We start from the raw sequence: 21841 nt of genomic DNA on the forward strand, positions 1-21841 counted from the left end.
AAAATCTTTTGTTTAATGTGTATTATAAGCAAATAAAGTGTTTTAATTAGTGATTATTAAGTAAACAATATTTTAATAATAATAAAAAAATACAATTTAAATTGGAAAAAATATTTATAAAACGAAATAAACTACAAGTAGTTTCTACTATCAGTTACCCAAAAAAAAGGTGAAAATTTTTAAGAAAATTAAAAAAACAAAATACATTTCTCAAGTGTTTACTAACTCTTTTGTGTTTTTTATTATTATTGTTAATTTTGTTTTCAACAACAACACATTTGTTTTTTGCAAACAATTGTGAAATTAATTTTATTCATGGCCTGTTAAAATCGTCTTTGTTTTCGTTGCTATTTTTGTGTCATATGTTTTTGGTTGTTTTCTATGACAAATGTTTCTCTATTTTGTTTACTTTAATTCAAAATATATTTGCGTTGTTTATATATATATATTTTTTTTGTTTTGTACTAAGATTTATTTTTCGTTTCCATTAAAATATTAAAACAGTTTTGCTGCAAATAGTACGCAGCATTGGAAAAAGAGTTGCCAGCTTTAAATGATTAGAAAAAAGGTAAAATGGGAACAATGTTACTGTGAATATGACTTATGGAAAGAGGATGAAATGACAATTGACAGGGAACTTGACATTATATTTGAAAATATGTTTAAGAGGACATATCTCTTTAATACGACATTCTCCAAGAAGAAAGAGAAAGTATAATCTAACTAGATAAACCCAGAGTGATTTTCTTCCCTAGGTTAGGTTGTTGAGGCAGTCGGCCCTTTGACCGACTCACTTGGGTCCTAGTGGTCCCTGTAACGGATCCTGCGAATAGAAAAATAGAGCTGCAAGCTCATGCAATATTGGACTGCCTAAGTAGAAACTCAGTCCTGATATTTGCCAGGGCAGGACAGATGCAGAGGAAATGTACTACGGTTTCTTCTTCATCCTTACATTGGCAACTCCTGCAAAATTCGTTGTATGGAAGATTAAGTCAACTAAAGTGTCAGTCTTCTTGTATGTGCACATATAATACAGTGCCCTGTCAGGATGGCTACCAGATAGAAAGATCTACGCTCATCGTATAAAGGTCATATCATTCTTTATATTGAGCAGTGGGTCATTGATGACCATCTGGTCTGGGCAGACCCATAAAGTTCATGCTGAATAAAGGATTTACAGCATGAAAGCAGGCTCCCTTATGTGACGGCGGGAACCAGTTTTTGCTATTTCGTTTTTCGGGAATATTGGAGTGACCTTTGGTTCACTCCAGGTACGAATGGTTCGCCATCTCGTCATGAGACACCCAACATTCGCGAATCAGTCTGGATGTTGTGTAGACACCGGATAAAGTTCTATCTGCCATTAAGGTTTACTGTCAGTACAAATTCGAATATTTCCTTTGCATATTCTATAGTACCTCATCCAGTTAGCCGCTCTCTGTATAGCTGAGATTTCAGCCTGTAAGGCGCTACAGTTGTCGTCTAGTCTAAAACACACCGCCTTATTAAAGCTGGGGATAAAGAAACCACCACTCACACCTGTTGAGGACTTAGATCCATCAGTATAGATGTAAAGTGTTGCACGTTCTGAGAAGGATATTTCATTTGACATCTGAATTGTGAATCTTGTGTCCGGAAGGAGCGTGGTAGTGCAGTAATCGATATTCTCGGGGATGCTAGTCATATTCCCCAGGATAGAAGCATGACCATGTAGGTTTGGCTTCCATAACGAAAAATGTCAGGGAAACTATATAGCTAACGAATTAGCCATGAAGGGCGCGGAGTTGGATGAGAAAGATATCGAAAGATAAAAATTGGCATTTCTCTTTTGAAACTTTATGAAGCGAAGTGCAAATTAGGTTGTTTGGTGAAACCACTCGTCAGATCTTGATATCTATTTGGCCTCTATATAATGATCTTAGATTTCAGAGGTGTTGGATGTGGAAGGAATCGAAAGAAAATCATTGGCATTACTCTTGTGAAACTTCATGATCAAGTCCAAATTAGGTTGTTAAGTGAAACCAATTGTCAGATCTTGAAGTCTATGTGGCCTCTGTATGATGCTCTCAGATCAAGACTGCTTATTAGCTTTTGAAGAGAGCAGATTAGCTTGTACGAGCTTGTACAGGACACTGTGTTATCGGCACCCATGCCAGGGGTCTAGGTCTTAGATATAACGTCTACTGTAAAATGAAAGTAAAGAAGAAGCATTTACTTTGCTATTGCTCTATGTTCGCTGAAAGTGGCGGACATCACTTGTCTGCTATGGATAATATTTCAGTGATAGATCTAAAGAATACCCTATGCTTTATAAATGAAGCTGGTTTGTTTAGTTTTGGAAGAAGGAAGTAATATCAGAATACACTTCTAGCTTATTCTTCCCCCCGGGGACATGTTACCTTGGCGAGACCTCCGCCTTGATGTTATTGCAATTTCGGGGTATAAAGAGGTGGCCAATACCTCCGGTCTGACCGGGTCTAAGCTACTGTTTGGCTTAGTCCTTGCATAGATTGCCAGAGGTCAGACCAGAGCACCGCATAATCGGGTACTACGGGTGGCCAGTTGCCCGCAGGACTATGTCCTGGCTGGTTGGTTGGGGTTCCTTCGGGATCCACGTAGTGGCTGTGGTTTAAACCCAAATTCGCGGGAAGAGTAAGTGGCGCTTAAAAGACTGATGCATAATAATAGTCAATATTTCTAGATAAGTTCCGTGCTGTTGCCGAAAACAACAGATACCCCACAGAGGAGTGACTGTGGGACTAAGCGTTGGAAATGGGTTGGAGTCAATTGTATATGATACGGAGTGAATGTAGAGGTATGCGGGCCTCACCCACCCGTATATCTAAATGAGTGTGTCGTATGTTTTTCTCTTATGAATGTGTCGAATTAATGAGATGTGTGCTGGGTTGAATGATGATGGATAAAAGGTATCATATACAAGTGATACCGATTAATTTTCCTTCCTTGTCCAGATATGTTCAGAGTATATTCTGTTCATATCAGACTTACCACAGCGTGTCACTGTGAGTAAGAACAATGTCTACCCTGTGGATGAAAAAGACCACCGTGAGATAAGGCCGACACGGCAGGTGCTCACGTTAAAACTCTCGACAGTCTAGCTTATTAGCTTGAGCTTAATGGCTCATTAAGCTCACTGACATTATCTATTACAAAATATCAAGTTCTTTGATGTTGAATCGTTAATTTTCTAACTGATCACGTTAATCCAAAACATTCTTGTGGCAACACTTTAAATTTCTCTTTGTTGTGTGATATTTGTGATGATATTTGTCCATTTTTCTTACAACTTTGAATCTGTTTTTTTTTCTGTTTTCTTTCAATTGGTTAAATCTTTGGGTTTCTTTTATAATTTTATTTGCACATCTAGCCCGATCTATGTAGCCAACCATTCATTACTTATATATGTACATATATATGTATATATGTTTATCTGAATAATATTTTGCCATGTAATTGCGCTGCGCTGTACCACCAAGAGTTGTTGATGTTTGTGTGATGAGTTTTCCAACTCGACTCTATGTACATTTTCAGCAATTTCGCGGTCATTGTCCTGTTGTTGTGGATGTGGATGGTTGATTGGTTTCGTTTGATCATGTATTAAAGGCTCGTGCTAAAAAAGAGGTGATCTCTTTTTCTTGCTTTGCTATTTAATGGAGAGTAGCTGCACTGGCTAGCTGTTTGACGGGCTAGTTTATATGCTTCGAAAGAGTGAGTGTGTGCGCCTATATGTGCATGAATGAATGCATTAATTTCAATTGCGTCTGGTTTTTTCCTAATTTTCTGTGTCTACTGATCTGGTTTTTTCTATTTTTTATATCTTTCAGACTTTATTTTTAAATTTAGTTAACATTTTTAGCTTTTTTTTTGTTGTTGTTTGAAAAGCTATTTTTATTGCAAAATAGAAAGAAAGATGAAGCAAAAGCGATATTTGTTGTTGTTGCTTATTTCTTAAGCTGCAGGTGAGCTTACAATAGAGATTTGATGATATTTTAAACCAACTCTCTTCTTCTTACAAATTTGAGTGAGTGTGTAAACACTTTTTCTAGCTATTACTGTTGTTGTTGTTGTTGTTTTTTTCTGACGTTTCTCCATAAATGTCATATTATTTGGTTTCTGCTGCTTGTTTCTTGCACTGCATCTCCTGTGCTTTATTTTATGTTTAAAATGAATTTTGCATTTGTATATGTTTTGAATCTTAGGTGAGAGCGAATAGTGAGTGTATATGGCTGGATGTATGGATGGATGGGTGTTAGTATAATTCCTACATTTTGTTATGCATACGACCTTGTCGGGGGTTAAAAACCTTTAATAATACACAAATCGAGTGTATAATTTTTGTTATTGTTGTCGTTTCTTTTTTTCTGTTTAATTTCTGAAACGAACCGCGCAACAATTCTTGTTATAAATATGGACACAATAAGTATTAAAAAAAACACACACACATACACTTTAATGATTTATTAAATTATTTTATAGATATACATATATAGGAATGTTTTTTGTTACGTGTTTATATTGTTTTATTATTTATTAACTTATGAAAAGTAGTATTGTGATGTCATTTAAATAAATTTAATTACAGTGCAGAATAAATTGCATAAAATGTTCAACAATTTTAAAGTGTTCAGTAAGTTAATTAAAAAAATAGTAATAGATCTTAACATTATTCGATTCAACTCTTGTGGGATACACATACGTTTTCGATCGATTATCGTAATATTTCCAGCAACCGAATATGTACTGAGAATTTCTTTATCACTTTAGAAACAACTTGAAAAAAGTCTATAGTCAAGACTATAGAGTAGTTTATAGTGGAGACTATACAATAGTCTATAGTCTCCATTATAGAAAAGTCTATAGTCAAGACTTTAGAATATTCTTTGGTCAAGACTATAGAATATTCTATAGTCAAGACTATAGAATAGTCTATAGTCAAGACTATAGAATACTCTATAGTCAAGACTATAGAATAGTCTATAGTCAAGACTATAGAATAGTCTATAGTCAAGACTATAGAATAGTCTATAGTCAAGACTATAGAATAGTCTATAGTCAAGACTGTAGAATAGTCTATAGTCAAGACTATAAAATAGTCTATAGTCAAAACTATAGAATAGTCTATAGTCAAGACTATAGAATAGTCTATAGTCAAGACTATAGAATAGTCTATAGTAAAGACTATAGAATAGTCTATAGTCAAGACTATAGAATAGTCTATAGTCAAGACTATAGAATAGTCTATAGTCAAGACTATAGAATAGTCTATAGTCAAGACTATAGAATAGTCTATAGTCAAGACTATAGAATAGTCTATAGTCAAGACTATAGAATAGTCTATTGTCATGACTATAGAATAGTCTATAGTCAAGACTATAGAAGAGTCTATAGTCAAGTCTATAGAATAGTCTTAAGACAAGACTATAGAATAGTCTATAGTCAAGACTATAGAATAGTCTAAAGTCAAGACTATAGAGTAGTCAATAGTCAAGACTATTGAATAGCTTTAGTCAAGACTAAGAATAGTCTATAGTCAAGACTATTGAATAGTCTATAGTCAGGACTATAGAATAGTCCATAGTCAAGACTATAGAATAGTCTATTCAAGACTATAGAATAGTCTATTCAAGACTATAGAATAGTCTATAATTAAGTTTATAGAATAGTCTATAGTCAAGACTATAGAATAGTCTATAGTCAAGACTATATGTAGAATAGTCTATAGTCGAGACTATAGAATAGTCTATATAACAAAAATAAAAGGAAAGATCTTAACTAGTCCCAACTTTGCGACGTCGCATAGGTAAAGGATACTTTGGTCATCCAGCAGAAACCATTCTCATCGCCCGGTAGCTCTCAAGTTGTAAAATTGATCTTCCTCTATATTGCTCTATTCTATTTCTCCACATTCAGTTCAAGAATATTCAATATGCTTCCTTTCGCCAATTTACTTTTCGTCCTTGTATTTAGATCTTCCATTTCAGCTCATGTATAGTCTTTAAGCAAGAATCTGTAGCGATCTGAAAGATAAAAGACAATCTATTTGTATAAACTTGCACGTCTTAGGGAGAGTATCTTCAGGTTCCTGTAAAAGACATTCCATATCTGCACGCCAAGTTCATGTAACAGTATGTTCTTTGGTAGTAACGAAAGATCTCTCTTCTTGACTAGTCTCTCCCATAGGTGAAAGATAATTTGTCCATCACAGTCGTTACTCATGAATCTGTAGCGCTCGTGCTAAAAAAGATCGAAGACGATCTTGAAAACATTTTCGCACATTACAAGGGTGTCATCTGGTTCATTTTTCCTATGAAGGACATTCCATTTTTCCCGTTTTAGTTCAGGAATTTCCAATACGCTTTTATTCGCCAATTTCCTGTTCCATTCTTTTATGTAGACAGTGGATTTTTAGAATACCAAAAGATCCCCCTTTTTGATCAGACTCAGCTTTTCGCCGTCCCATAGCGAAGGGATAGTTTGCTCATCCAGCAGAAACCAAAACATACATCCTCCATTTCAGTCCATAAATAGTCCGTTCTGCAGCTCTCAAGTTGTAGAGAAAATTAGCGAGTTGATCTTCCTTTATGGGGAAGTGTCCTCAGATTTCTGTTTCCTGTAAAATACGCCAAATTACTGTTTCATCCTTTAATGTAGGCAATGACTTTGAGGGCACCGAGAGATGCCTGTTCTTTATCATATGCAGTTGTTTGCCTTATCATAGAGGTGGAATAATTTCTTCAGAATGAGATGCCTACCACATGATCATTACAGCCAGTTTGCCATTAGAAACGATTACGTACTTTAGTGCCATATTGTCGATAAGATCTTCTAACATATTGTTCTGACATTTATAATTTTGCTACTTTGGCGTCTATTTTTTCCTGTCGAGCTTATTACATTGCATATATATGAGCTTCTTTTAAACATTATCATGCTTGGCTTTGTCTTCCTTACATGCTGTATACTGGCTTAAGATTCTATTGACTGTGCTATGGCAATACGTTCTACTTTATCCTTGTTGGTTTTCGGTGCAATGGTGCTGTTATTATATTAGGGAATTCAGAATAGCATACCTACCCTTTATTTTAAGGCTACCTCTAAGTCTACCCTTCTCTTTTTCTTCTAAATTTTTGGCAATTGTATAATGTACACTTGGCTGATGTATCCATCTGCGCATCATTTTCCTCACTACTGCAGGATGACGACCACATATAACTTTCGAGCATATCAACACTTGTAATCGGTACTGGACTGGTCCCGACAACTGAAGAAGTTGTCATTCTGTTTTTGTTCTACATTTACCGAGAATAGGGGATCCACTTCTTTTCTTTAAGATATGGAGGAGTAATTTGGAAGAAATCTTAAGCCTTTTCTTATCTTGAAAACATTGAAAAGTGCGTAAACTTGAATTTAAACAACGCCTTTTCTGGTCTTTAAGGACTATACATGTCCTTCAGTCTAACCTACAAATCTTAGATAAGAAATGATATAATGCTTGGGTTGTCGTCAATATTAATCCCCTAATAAGCTCTATCGTATGTTATTTAGCATCTCGCCTGGCAGATATACAAGACGATGCATATTATCGGAGATGGCTCGTTCAGTTTTTGGCGGCTTGCTTAAAAAAATTTACATAATTATATTCTAAGTCCCTGCATTTTCATAAAATCTGTCCAATAATCCCTAATGTTTTACATTAACATGACTTTGATTAACACGTCCAAAAAAACGCTGTTTTAGGAGTGATATTCCAAATCGTCGATAGGATTTTTAAACATTACAGTTAAAACTTTTTTTAATGTTCTCTGTGGCAAAAGTTTCATTTCTAGAAGTGATGTTCCAAATAATCGATAGGACTTTTAAACATTAAGATTACTGTTTTAATGTGTGCTCTCTGTACTCTCTAGTGGAAAAATATTCCAACTTTCTAAAGTTTTACATTCATTACTACTTTAATGTAATATCAGCTGATCATGAGATCAGTTTAGTGAGAGGAGCCCAATTAGCAGAGGTCCTTTATTAGCTAAACTATAAGCAACTGAATAATAATGACTCTTTTCACCATATTCCTTGTTTGGTTCATAAAAGTTTTCTTCAGTTCATTGTCTGCTTCAAGTGTAACCCCACCTTTAACTAATGTTTCCTTTTAAGTAACCATTGTCTTCCTTTATAACAATCATATCCTTGTCTTAAATCAAAATTTATTAGAACAACGAACTTTCTTTTTTATTTTTAATAAAAAAAGAGCAAAGTCTTCTAAATATTCTATGTAATTCTCAAATAAACCTCCAAAGATAAGGTCTCTGTTTTGTTTCCTTCCAAAATCCTAATTGTGAGTGTATGAAACATTAAAACAAACAAAAACTTTTCCTTTTTATGACTTCTATTTGAAAATGAGTTTAGTGAACCTAACTTAGTTGTGCAGATGGATGAATGGTCAATGAACTTTCGAGAATGAATGAAAGAATGAATGTTCATTTTCTTTCTCGAACATTATTTAAGTGTGTTACAATAATGTTTTCCATTCATTTCGTCATATTTGGCGTTCATTATTATATGAATATTTTTGTTTTTTTTTGTATTTACACTTTTACTAAACACAAGAAGTAACAAGTACAATCAACCCGACAGACTTTCAATAATAATAATAATAATAATAATAATAAAAAACGGAAAAATATAAGTTCCCATTCAGTCACCCATTTCTGAAAATGAATTTCGTTTATTTTTTGTTTAAGTGTATTTTAGCACATCCATAGCCAATGACCTTTTTTTGGGTGTTTCATCGTTTTGTCTGGCTCACTGCTGCCGGGCTGGCTGTTTCTACCCATCTCTGTTGTCAGAAACAAAAAAAGTAAAAAGTCATACATTAGTAGGAAGATATATAAAGAATGTATGGGTCTGAGGAAATATATATATATATATATATATATATATATATATATATATATATATATATATATATAATATATATATATATATATATTATATATATATATATAATATATATATATATTATATATTAATATATAATATATATATATATATATATTTTGGTTTGATTTTTTATGTGGTTACATGATTTTTTTTCGATTTTGTTTGTTGTTTATTGTGTGGGATGTTTGTGGCAGGTTCATTTTTGTAATATTTTTAGTAGTAGTGGTAGTAGTGAGCGGCTAATGATTTATCATATACAATTCAAATACTCGTACTCAAATATATACATATAAAAGTAAAAGTAACTCCTAAGTATTCAAAGCTTCAACTGGTGGTTTCGTTTTCATTTAATTCCGGTGGGAAGTTCGAGAATATTTAATAGTTTGTTTTAAATATATTACAACAAGAAATGCCAAAGAATAAGTTAAGGTGATAGCAACACTGTAAGTGGATGTTTTGTTGATTTCTGAAATGACTGAAATTTGGAGCATCAAATATTAATATAATATGTAAACTATTGGTCGACATCAAGAATGGCCTCTCTTTGTTATATGATATGTTTGATGGCACTTTCTAGGATGAGGCTATGTATATTGGTGTCCATCATTACGGGACACTGTACTATGGGTGCGCATTTTGGAGAACTAGATCTTCCGTTTAACGACTATTGAAGCAGGAGATGTACAGATGAGAATGAATAGGGAAACACTATATGTGCCTCTATCCTGCTTTGAGGTTCTCGGCAATCCAATGCTTGCCTTAATCAATGGTTTTCGAAGCATCCAGTACTGACTTGTCAACAGGACCATTGAGGATCCAAGATAGATAGATAGATAGATAGATAGATAGATAGATAGATAGATAGATAGATAGATAGATAGATAGATAGATAGATAGATAGATAGTTAGATAGTTAGATAGTTAGATAGTTAGATAGTTAGATAGATAGATAGATAGATAGATAGATAGATAGATAGATAGATAGATAGATAGATAGATAGATAGATAGATAGATAGATATATAGATAGATAGATAGATAGATAGATAGATAGATAGATAGATAGATAGATAGATAGATAGATAGATAGATAGATAGATATATAGATAAATAGATAGATAGATAGATAGATAGATAGATAGATAGATAGATAGATAGATAGATAGATAGATAGATAGATAGATAGATAGATAGATAGATAGATAGATAGATAGATAGGTAGATAGATAGATAGATAGATAGATAGATAGATAGATAGATAGATAGATAGATTGATAGATAGATAGATAGATAGATAGATAGATAGATAGATAGATAGATAGATAGATACATAGATAGATAGATAGATAGATAGATAGATAGATAGATAGATAGATAGATAGATAGATAGATAGATAGATAGATAGATAGATAGATAGACTTTTAGTCGGCCCGCTTAATCTTGCAGAAAACGGAACCCACCTTGGAAACCTTGTTAGTTCGTACCTCTATCAGTACAGGACACATATAAACGAGGGTCTGATCGTTCCTTCATTAGCCGTCCACCTTGGAAACTGTTACAATGCTATTCTTCTTACACCTATCATATCAAATATATGACCTGTTAGAGCAGAAAATGATTTCAGTCAAACTTGACTATTGGATTTTGGCATATTGGGTTTACACTTAAGTTAAAACGGGAATCTTTTTCACGATGATCCCATAATAGGTGAATTTGTCAAGTGACTTTCTTTCAAATGATAATTCATAAACGTGCTTTAATGTCTAAAGCTGACTTAGATGCTTTCGGTTAAAAATATTTCGATCTGATGAGAGTTTGTAGCCAGAAACTTTTTCTATGGAAAGAGTGAGATCTGCATCAGTATTAGTAAAAAGATTTCCTAGGAGAAGTGACGGATACCTACAAACGAACTACTACAAGATAGTTTACTGACTTTTAAAATCAACGAAGTTTCTGTGGATATAAAGATGTGTTTCTTTCTGGCAAGGATATAACAGAAACGACTAAAGAATCGCATCTGGTGCAACGTTTCCGAGCAGTATTCTCGTGCAAGAAATGTTTGAAAGAAGACTATTTAGATTCCGAACAAATTTTTCGTTGACATCCGAACGCTTCTCATATCTTCTCATATTCATGATGCACGATTAATGTAATTTTTCTATATCCTTTACTTATTTGGCGTTTTAAGTCGTACCATAGCGTTGATGTCAAGTTTGTATGTATTATACTTTCCGTAGTTTTCCTCTCCTTTTTCGCTTCTTTGAGAAAAAAATCAGTGTTCATCTTACACTATTGCGTTGCAAAAATGTGTCTGACCCAAAGATAAGAGTTTTATCAAAATCTAAATCAGTCTAGCCTTTATATCAGGTTTCATGAAACATCTTAAAAGAGAAATATTCCATTTCTCTGGCTATTGCCAATAACGATCCACATGAGAATAGCTAAGAAATTAAGAGTCCATGAATCGTTTTTTTCTCTCTCTGAAATGCAAAAGTGTTGTAAATTTATGCCGAATTTGGGAATGATTGTTTAGTTCCACATTATGCTGCAATTAACTCGTACAAGGTCATCTGAGAACGATGGATTTTAGGTGATACCTTCTTTTCAGACCTATTTGAAACTTGGAGTTCGAAAAAAGAGAACGATTTTAATATTAATCATATTTAATGATCAATCAAAAAGAAAGACCTGAAATCAATATCCCTTATAGGCAAAAATAGAAATCCAATCGCAAAAGATCATCTGTTATAGTTTTTAAGGATCATTTCAGTTTATCTTTATTTAAAAGTGTATTTCTGAAAGATAAGTATCGCTAGAGTTTTGATACTCTAAGTACTCTACGATACTGAACGTACTGCACATCAAACCAAGGTATAAAAACTCCTTGATTTGATGTGGAAGTACTGATCATCTAAGATCGAAGTTAACATCGTGATAGCGATGATCATTTCATATCGCTACCAAAAGTCCTTTAGGCTTTATTTGAACGTATTAAAACATTGATAATGTTTTTATAAATTTATCAAATTCAGTACCTGGTGTCTCAAAACCTCTAAAGTTTCTAATATAGATCCTCTCAGTTGAAGTTATTTTACGTTTCCATTTCTTATATTGAGTATTTGTTAAATGTAAATCTCTTTAAAAGTGCCATTTGTTACATGTTTTTACATGTTTTCAATAACCAAACATCCTCTTCATTTAATTAATTATAGAAAATATTCTTCAAATCATAATATTTAAACAAAAAAACTCTCACGTATAATCAATCACCGACATTAGAAATGTTTAAACAAATGTTAAGTACAGTTATCACAAAAACTAAACTAAAACTTAATCATCTTCAGATTTCTTTCTCCCCCTCTCTTGTTAGTGATCTTTAAAACATTAGCTTGTTTCCAATTCTTAGGAGGGTTTATATTTAGAATTTCTTTTAATACTTTTAAGTAAGTTTTAAGTAAGTTTTAACGGTAATCTAGAGTAGTCTAAATCTATCTATGTGTGACTTTAATTAACGTGTAACACGTGTGGAAATTTTGTTTTAATAAATACTCAGTACAATGAACTGTTTAGAAATAGGATGCTGTACTTTAAAAATCCTTAAATAAACTAATTAATTTGAAGGCGCATATACAAACACACAACGCCCTTACAATCAAGCGTTTAATATAATCATCCCCCCTTCTTTTCCCTATATAGCAGTTTAAACCACCTTAAGTGTTTACGATCATATTGCTATTGTTTACATTACATTCCTGTCCAAAACTCCACAATTTTTTTTTTCATTTAAAACATGATGATCAAAACACAAATGTGCCGTGTACCCACTTCCGTTCAATGTAAGATGACGACATTTCTTTACTGGGGAGTTGTAATGTGTTTTTATTAAAAACATTATTTTTTTTGTAATTTTATGACGCGCTTAGATTTTTCAACTCTGAGTAATAAATAATAGATGGTTTTATGCGATCTTATTTGAAATGGATTCCATTGCTCCCCTGTTGCTTTTGTTTATTGTATCAAGATCTTTTCGTATAAAGCAACAAATGTTGCCACGTGTAATCAAATACACACATACATATTTACAAACAAAAGGAGGCTGTGACTCTTAATTTGTGATATTATTGACACCATGTTGATTAGTTGGATGAATGAATGAATGGAGAGGTTGTTGCTGTTTCGTTGGTGGCAGTTTGGCAGCAGCGGAAAATTGTTTTTGTTTTGTTCTTGTTGAGTGCTACTGATATGATGTTTCTTCTTTTTTGTTATATATTAAGAGTGTGTGCATGTGTATGTGTATTTTATGCGATATCTTTGATTAATGATAAAAATGGGTGGCAGACGTTAAAGTTATTTTGAGAATCATTAAAAACTATTTAGACTGTAGGGCTATAGACTAGTACAGACTATGTAGTATAGAATTAACTATAGTTCATTTATTAATTAGACTATATTCCAAAATATATTTGGATTATATTATAGTCCAGACTGCAGCCTAGACTGTAACCTAGTCTTTAAACTACACTTCAGTTCAGAAACCATTAAACTATAAACTAGACTATACATTTAACAGTATAAACTAGACTATAGACTAGGCTATAGTCCAGACTTAGACTAGGCTATAGTCCAGACTATAGACTAGGCTATAGTCCAGACTATAGACTAGGCTATAGTCCAGACTATAGACTAGGCTATAGTCCAGACTATAGACTAGGCTGTAGTCCAGACTATAGACTAGGCTATAGTTCAATCTATAGACTATGCTATAGTCCAGACTATAGACTAGGCTATCGTCCAGATTATAGACTAGGCTATAGTCCAGACTATAGACTAGGCTATAGTCCAGACTATAGACTAGGCTATAGTCCAGACTATAGACTAGGCTATAGTCCAGACTATAGACTAGGCTATAGTCCAGACTATAGACTAGGCTATAGTCCAGACTATAGACTAGGCTATAGTCCAGACTATAGACTAGGCTATAGTCCAGACTATAGACTAGGCTATAGTCCAGACTATAGACTAGGCTATAGTCCAGACTATAGACTAGGCTATAGTCCAGACTATAGACTAGGCTATAGTCCAGACTATAGACTAGGCTATAGTCCAGACTATAGACTAGGCTATAGTCCAGACTATAGACTAGGCTATAGTCCAGACTATAGACTAGGCTATAGTCCAGACTATAGACTAGGCTATAGTCCAGACTATAGACTAGGCTATATAGAATTTACTATAGTCCAGAGTATAGACTATAACTAGACAACTATAGATTGTACTATAGTCCAGATTATAGATAGATAGATAGATAGATAGATAGATAGATAGATAGATAGATAGATAGATAGATAGATAGATAGATAGATAGATAGATAGATAGATAGATAGATATATAGATAGATAGATAGATAGATAGATAGATAGATAGATAGATAGATAGATAGATAGATAGATAGATAGATAGATAGATAGATAGATAGGTAGATAGATAGATAGATAGATAGATAGATAGATAGATAGATAGATAGATAGATAGATAGATAGATAGATAGATAGGTAGATAGATAGATAGATAGATAGATAGATAGATAGATAGATAGATAGATAGATAGATAGATAGATAGATAGATAGATAGATAGATAGATAGATAGATAGATAGATAGATAGATAGATAGATAGATAGAAAGATAGAAAGTAAGATAGATAGATAGATAGATAGATAGATAGATAGGTAGATAGATATATAGATAGATAGATAGATAGATAGATAGATAGATAGATAGATAGATAGATAGATAGATAGATAGATAGATAGATAGATAGATAGATAGATAGATAGATAGATAGATAGATAGATAGATAGAAAGATAGATAGATAGATAGATAGATAGATAGATAGATAGATAGATAGATAGATAGATAGATAGATAGATTACAGAATATAGCCCAGACTATAGACTATACTATAGTCCAGAGTATAAACTATAACTAGACAACTATAGATTGTACTATAGTCCAGAGTATAGACTATAACTAGACAACTATAGATTGTACTATAGTCCAGATTATAGATAGATAGATAGTTAGACTTTAGCCTGGACTATAGTTTACATTAGTTATATAGATAGATTATAGATTAGAAAAGACTCCAGTCTATATACTAGATTATAATCCAACCAATAAGACTAAGACTATAAGTCCAGTCTATAGACTAGACTATATAGATGCCCTTTCTATGAAATTTTAAAGTATCTCAAAAAAGATCTTTTCAGTCTGCCTTCTTAATTATCATTATTATTTATTACACACATACCTCTCCGCTCATTTTATAATAATTTCATTCTGTTTGAAAATTTCTGTTCTCATTCAATAGCTGCTGCTAACAATTGATCTTGCTTATTTTGTTTTTTTTTTCTGTTACACATTTTCTTAAAATAAATTGTTGTTTTTTTTTTCCTCTTACACACTTGTACTGTTTTTTATCACTTTTCACATGGCAAATACGATCTCAGTTTTGTGTTTGTTACTTTTACACATTTTTAGCGATCCTTACATATTCTCACTAGCTCTCCCTTTCCCTTCCTCTCTGTATTGTCTATGGAATACAAAAGAATTTCAAATATGGGAGGGAAAATTGTTATCGGACTTGTAACTTATTAATTTTTATCACAACAAATACTAAGAGGCTTGTAAATCTACAGGCACATTCTTTACACTAATTACAAGTAGTTTTAAGATAAAATATGGAATTTTTTTTAAATAAAACGAAAATTACACCCAGTTAAAAGTTGAAAATATGAATTTATAATAAAATATTGCTTATTAAAATAGTATTGAGAATTTTAACTTGTTTTTCTTATTACTTTATTTGTAATTTTTATTATTTTTCTTTGATTTCAATAGAAACTCTTTGAATTTGCATTGAATTTTCAATTTCTAGTTTTTCTTTTCTATTGAATTTTAATCAAAAAGGTTGTCTCGCTTTTGAACTCTGCGTTCTCTATAAATAATCTGAAACAAATTCTAAAAAATTACATGCTTTGATAAGAATTCAAACTGTAGCAAGACTTATGCGAACAGTTGAGAGGAGAATTATAGAAATTGATGTTATTAAGTGGATATGTAGTTTTGTAAACATTGAACAGCTGTTGCATACAAAATCAACTATTGTGAATGAACGGTTAACATCAAGTTCGCGATAGGAAAATTAAAATGGCGATAGAAAGTGAATGCAAATTGTTTTATTTACAATAAATATAGAAATTCTTCGAAAATCAACGATGATCTTTAATTTATTATTTTGTTCTTTTAATTTCAGCACTATTTCTGATCCCGGGTAATTAGCAACATTGCTAGACGTAATTTCTAACATTTACCATTAAGGTTTTGTAAAAACAAACCGTCACATGATGTAAGTTTCAAAATCTAAAAAATAATTTATTTAAAAATTTATCTATATAAAACTGACCGTAAAACCCGATATATTTTTGTAACTATTAATGCTCTCGATATATTTATTACCTTAGAATAGATTCAAAACTATTTTAAAGCTTTTTTTAGGTTAAAAGTCCTTATTTCGCACTCGTTTTCATGGAAAATGTTGGTGGAAAACCCTAACACATTTCACACCTATTGCCAATAGAAGTGATCATTTTGTTCCCTTGAAATTTTCATTTCACTCGAAGGAAAAATTGCTATCGTGAACTTGTTGTGAAGAATTCATTCACAATAGTTGATTTTGTATAGAACAGCTGTTCAATGTTTACAAAATTCCATCTACAAATTTCACAACAAGGGAATTTTTTCACAACAAAAAAGTTAAGGAACATATTTTACGTGATTATCATCCGATGTACAGAAACTTAGATTTCTGATATCTACTTATGTATATGCTTCAAATCTTATCACTAAAAGTGTATTCCATAAATAATCTCCTGCAGACCTATATTGTCATTACAATTTACACATTCAGCTATTGCACGGACGAAATGCCTGGACGCTTATGTTGCGATTACGTAGACGGTAGTGGAGTTCTACCCGTGTGGCAACAGATTTGCTCCGTTCAAAGATACAGACAAATTTCGTTTCTTATATGCGTTTTGTGCAGTTCCAGTTTCCCATACACAGTTTTGACGAATTTACCTAAAGAGCCGTTCGACTCATAAGTGTCGTGTCATATCTGATACATGTATTAATTGGCGATGGTTGGGTTAGCAGGTTGTTGTCATCACTAGACATACTTGGGTCCCAATATGTTGATCCCTTTGTTATACCTAAAAAAAGAGAAACGGTCAGTGTATTTGTCTATTTCTACCCCCAAAAACTCTCGAATCCTATCTAAACTAGTTTGACACACAAATGAAGGAATCTATATTTCGATAATAAACATCATATAGATCCGTTTAGTAAAAAAGACAGGGCATGGGCCGAGAAAGTGACAGCTCCTGCAAAAGTCATTACTGTATAAGTTGAGTCTTCTAGCACAGAGCCTGAAAGGTCATTAGATAACCACCACTACAGTCAAGTTCTTGAGGCATGATGTAGGTCTTGAAATCTTGATCCTCTTCTGTCTGCAGGTATCCATAGCCTTCTTTGATGCGCTTAGCTAAGCTGAACATTCTGTAATTCAAAGAAATGCACAAGATTATTAAAGCACATGCTAGAATTGACCTCATTTATCACGTCATTTTTCACGTCATAGTAAGATTAAGGCTCTATTTTCGTACCTATGACTCTCCTAAATCGCGTCCAGTACCGTTGAACCTTATTTATCCTATTTCCTTTGCGGTGTCTCCATTTTAGTCAAAAATTATATCTAACAGAACTCTCTAGGTTACCCGTTCTACTACTACTAGATATAGGGTTCTAATTGTAACTAAGATCAGGTTCGGACACGTTCTAAAACTAGTTATTCCCCAAAGAGCAATAATGTCGTAAATAAATGTTGTCTTTCAATTTGTGTTGCTATAATTTTGAACTTAAATGTATATTTTATTATGGGATGGTCTTTTCATCTTGTAAAAATAACAACAACAACATTAATGTGCAATAATATTTAATGGGCAGACAAACTGAAGCCCTATTCTGGAATTTTTTTAGTAAAGTTTCTAGGATATTTTCAAAATAATTAGAAAAAGTAATAAGACTGTTTTAATAGGAATAGTCTAAAGGTTTTAACATTTTTCACCGCCTCTTATCAAGTGGGCGTGGCTTAATCTAAAATAGTTTGGATAATATTTTGGAGTGTTAAGAGTGTTAAGATCGTTAATATGAACAAGAATCTGAAACTGATATTTTGACAGACCTCTTTCGCCCATATCGGTTATCATTATTGATATTTACGCCTCTTTTTTATATAGGCGTGGTTAATTCTTAAATCAATCAATGACATCTCTTTAAGGAAAGTTGTACAAAGAAAATGTCCGACATTTTTATTTCTGTATTAGGGCTGATTTGCATATATTATAGTAAAATCTACGTTCTCTTCATTTGTATTGTTAAATTTTGTGACAGTCCGCACCAGTCTGCCATTGAACAATACAGCAACAACAACAACAAAACATCATTGTCATTACATTCATTAAGTGTTTTGAATTTATTTTATTGATATTTCCCGTTAAAATGAAAATAATAGCGATTTTTTTTTAATTTTGTTTGCTGTTATTCTTATTCTTATTGTTGTTATTGCTGTAGCTATCATTACTAACATTGTAGTAGTGTAATGCGATTTTACATAGTTTTTGTTTTCTATATGTGGTCGAGAGAAAAATATTTAACCTCTAAACAAGGTTTTTAAAAATGGTAGACAAATAGTGTCTGCCCATAAAAAAGGCAGAAAACAAAATCAATGAAAATCAAAATTATTTTATTTTTTTAGACTATTCTATAGTCCAGACTATAGACTATTCCATAACCCAGACTATAAACTATGCTATAGTCCAAACTATAAACTATTCTATAGTCCAAACTATAAACTATTCTATAGTCCAAACTATAGACTATTCTATAGCCCAGACTATAGACTATTCTATAGTCCAGACAATGGACTATTCTATAGTCCAGACGATGGACCATTATATAGTCCAAACTTTAAACTTTTCAATAGTCCATAATATAGACTATTCTATAGTCCAGATTATCAACTATTCTATAGTCCAGACTATAGACTATTATATAGTCCAGACTATAGACTATTCTATAGTCCAGACTATAGACTCTTCTATAGTGCAGACTATAGACTTTTCTATAGTCCAGACTATAGACTTCTATAGTCCAGACTATAGACTATTCTATAGTCCAGACTTTAGACTATTCTATAGTCCAGACTATAGACTATTCTATAGTCCAGACTATAGACTATTCTATAGTCCAGACTATAGACTATTCTATAGTCCAGATTATAGACTATTCTATAGTCCAGACTGTAGACTATTCTATAATCCTGAATATGGACAATTCTATAGTTTAGACCATATTCTATTCTATAGTCCATATACAGACTGTTCTGGATAATAGAATAGTCTATGGTCTGGTCTATATAATGGTTTATAGTCTGACATATAGAATAGTTTATAGTCTTGACTAGTCTATAATCCAAACTATAAGCTATTCTAAAGGCCAGATTATAGACTATTCTATATTACAAACTAAAGTCCATTGTATAATCCAGACTATAGACTATTCTATTGAGCAGAGTATAGAATGTTCTATAATCCAGACTATAGACTATTCTGTAGTCCAGACTATATACTATTCTATGGTCTAGACTATAGACTATTATATAGTCCAAACTATGGACCATTCTACAGTCCGCACTATAGGCTATTCTGTAGTCCAGACTATAGACAATACTACCGTCCAATCTATAGTCTGGACTATAGAATAGCCTATAGTCTGGACTATAGAATAGCCTATAGTCTGGACTATAGAATAGCCTATAGTCTGGACTATAGAATAGTCTATAGTCTGGACTATGGAGTAGTCTAAAGTCTGAACTATAGAATAGTCTATAGTCTGACTATGGAACAGTATGTAGTCTGGACTTTGGAACATCCTATAGTCTGGACTCGGAGAAGTCCTTGGGTAATATTCTATAGTGTAAACTAGTCAATTCTCTAAAATACAGATTTAACATAATTTCAGTATATCGAAAGAAAATCAAATGTTGTGTTTTTGATTCCCAATTCCCGATATTTATGATCGCAGTAGTCTTATTCCGAAAACTTTCACTTCGTTGTAGACCAAAATTTTACACTTTTTTGTCTGTTTTTTTTTTTCTTAAAGTTCATTGAGTTTAAATTTTTAACACAAAAACACACACATGTACACGTTTCTTTTAATTGTTTATTTCAATAATCCAAACAACAAATGTTATTATCTTCTTTGTTGTTGTTGTACTACTACATACTCGAATATCTAATTAACAGTCTGGAAACATTTGTTTCTTTTTTTTTGTACTTTATAACGATATTTACTTGTTTTGTTTGAAATAAACCAAATAAGTATTTTTTTTACATATATTATAATAATTTTATGATAAATGTTTAACACAAATATTATTTATTAGATACGCTTTAAATAAAGCCCTCTCTGTGAATTACGGATCTTTACATGATCGTTTTGCACTCAGTAATGTCAACTATATATGGATCAAAATCAAGTGTCAATAAAGTATAATTAGGATTTTTCTTTGGAAAATTTGCAAAAAAAAATCTACAAGAATATTTTTTAAAACAAAATTAAGTTAAATTTTTGTTAATTCTCTAAGCTTTTTGCAAAAGCTCTGCAAAAAAAAGCTCTCACTAGTCATTACTTTTTATGCGCTCTAACAGTTTCTACTGACTCTTTGTTTGATTTTGAATGAATATTTTTTGAATGTGTGTTTTAATATTTTCTATTATTGTGCAGTATTTGAAATATTTTGAAAGATAAATTTGACCAGTACTAGTAACGTCTTGGAACTTAGCGCTTTGTTTTTGAACACAACTGGTTTGCAATTTAAAAAAATAATAAAAAAATTCAACAAAAAAATAGTGAACAAAAATTTCAAAAATAATGGTAATTTTATAAAAAAAAAGCTTTAATATAAATTCATAGTTATTGCATTAAGAAAAAAAACTAACGTAAATAACTTTGTGTTTTTTTATTCTCTTAAAACATGTCATTCTAAATATGGTGTTAAAATTGGGAGCTGTGTGATGGTGTTAAGTGTGTGTTCAATATTCATTTCGCATTTACGCGTTCTTTTTTTCTGTGTTTTCATTATGTGAATTATAAGTGATTCATGTAATAATTCTTTCTTTGTTGTTTGTTTTTTTATTGTTATTATTTCGTTATTGTTATATTTTATTGTTTGTTGTTATACTCGGCAAAAGTCAAGGACCTTTTTTACGTTGTTGTAAAGTTTTGTATGTAGAATGATAAAAAAATTAAACATACTCAAATGTTTGCTTCTTCTTTTAGTTACATATGTACCTACATTCATTTATATATTTCCATATGAATGCATACAGTGCAGCTAAAAATAATAAGTACAAACTAAATTTACATTATAGTATGTTATTTTGGATAATTTAGAAGACTATTCTATAGTTAAGACTATAGAATCTATAGTATAGACTATTTTACAGTTAGGCCTGTAGACTATTCCAGAGTCCAGACTATAGACTTTTTTATAGTCCAAACTATAGACTGTTCTATAGTCCAAACTATAGACTGTTCTATAGTCCAGTACTATAGACTATTCTATAGTCCAGTACTATAGACTATTCTATAGTCCAGTACTATAGACTATTCTATAGTCCAGACTATAGACTATTCTATAGTCCAGACTATAGACTATTCTATAGTCCAGACTATAGACTATTCTATAGTCCAGACTATAGACTA

At 32.0% G+C, this 21841-nt stretch overlaps 1 long non-coding RNA gene across 1 annotated transcript in view; it reads left to right on the plus strand.

Annotated features, from left to right (window-relative positions):
- Positions 1-21841, plus strand: part of LOC111679474 — a 41673-nt gene continuing 19832 nt past the window's right edge. The window contains exons 1-2 of the long non-coding RNA XR_006940220.1: positions 1-169; positions 16272-16364. This is a non-coding gene — a long non-coding RNA (uncharacterized LOC111679474). The remainder of the gene's footprint in view (positions 170-16271; positions 16365-21841) is intronic.

This window comes from Lucilia cuprina, chromosome 3, assembly GCF_022045245.1.
Source record: "Lucilia cuprina isolate Lc7/37 chromosome 3, ASM2204524v1, whole genome shotgun sequence".
NCBI lineage: Eukaryota > Metazoa > Arthropoda > Insecta > Diptera > Calliphoridae > Lucilia > Lucilia cuprina.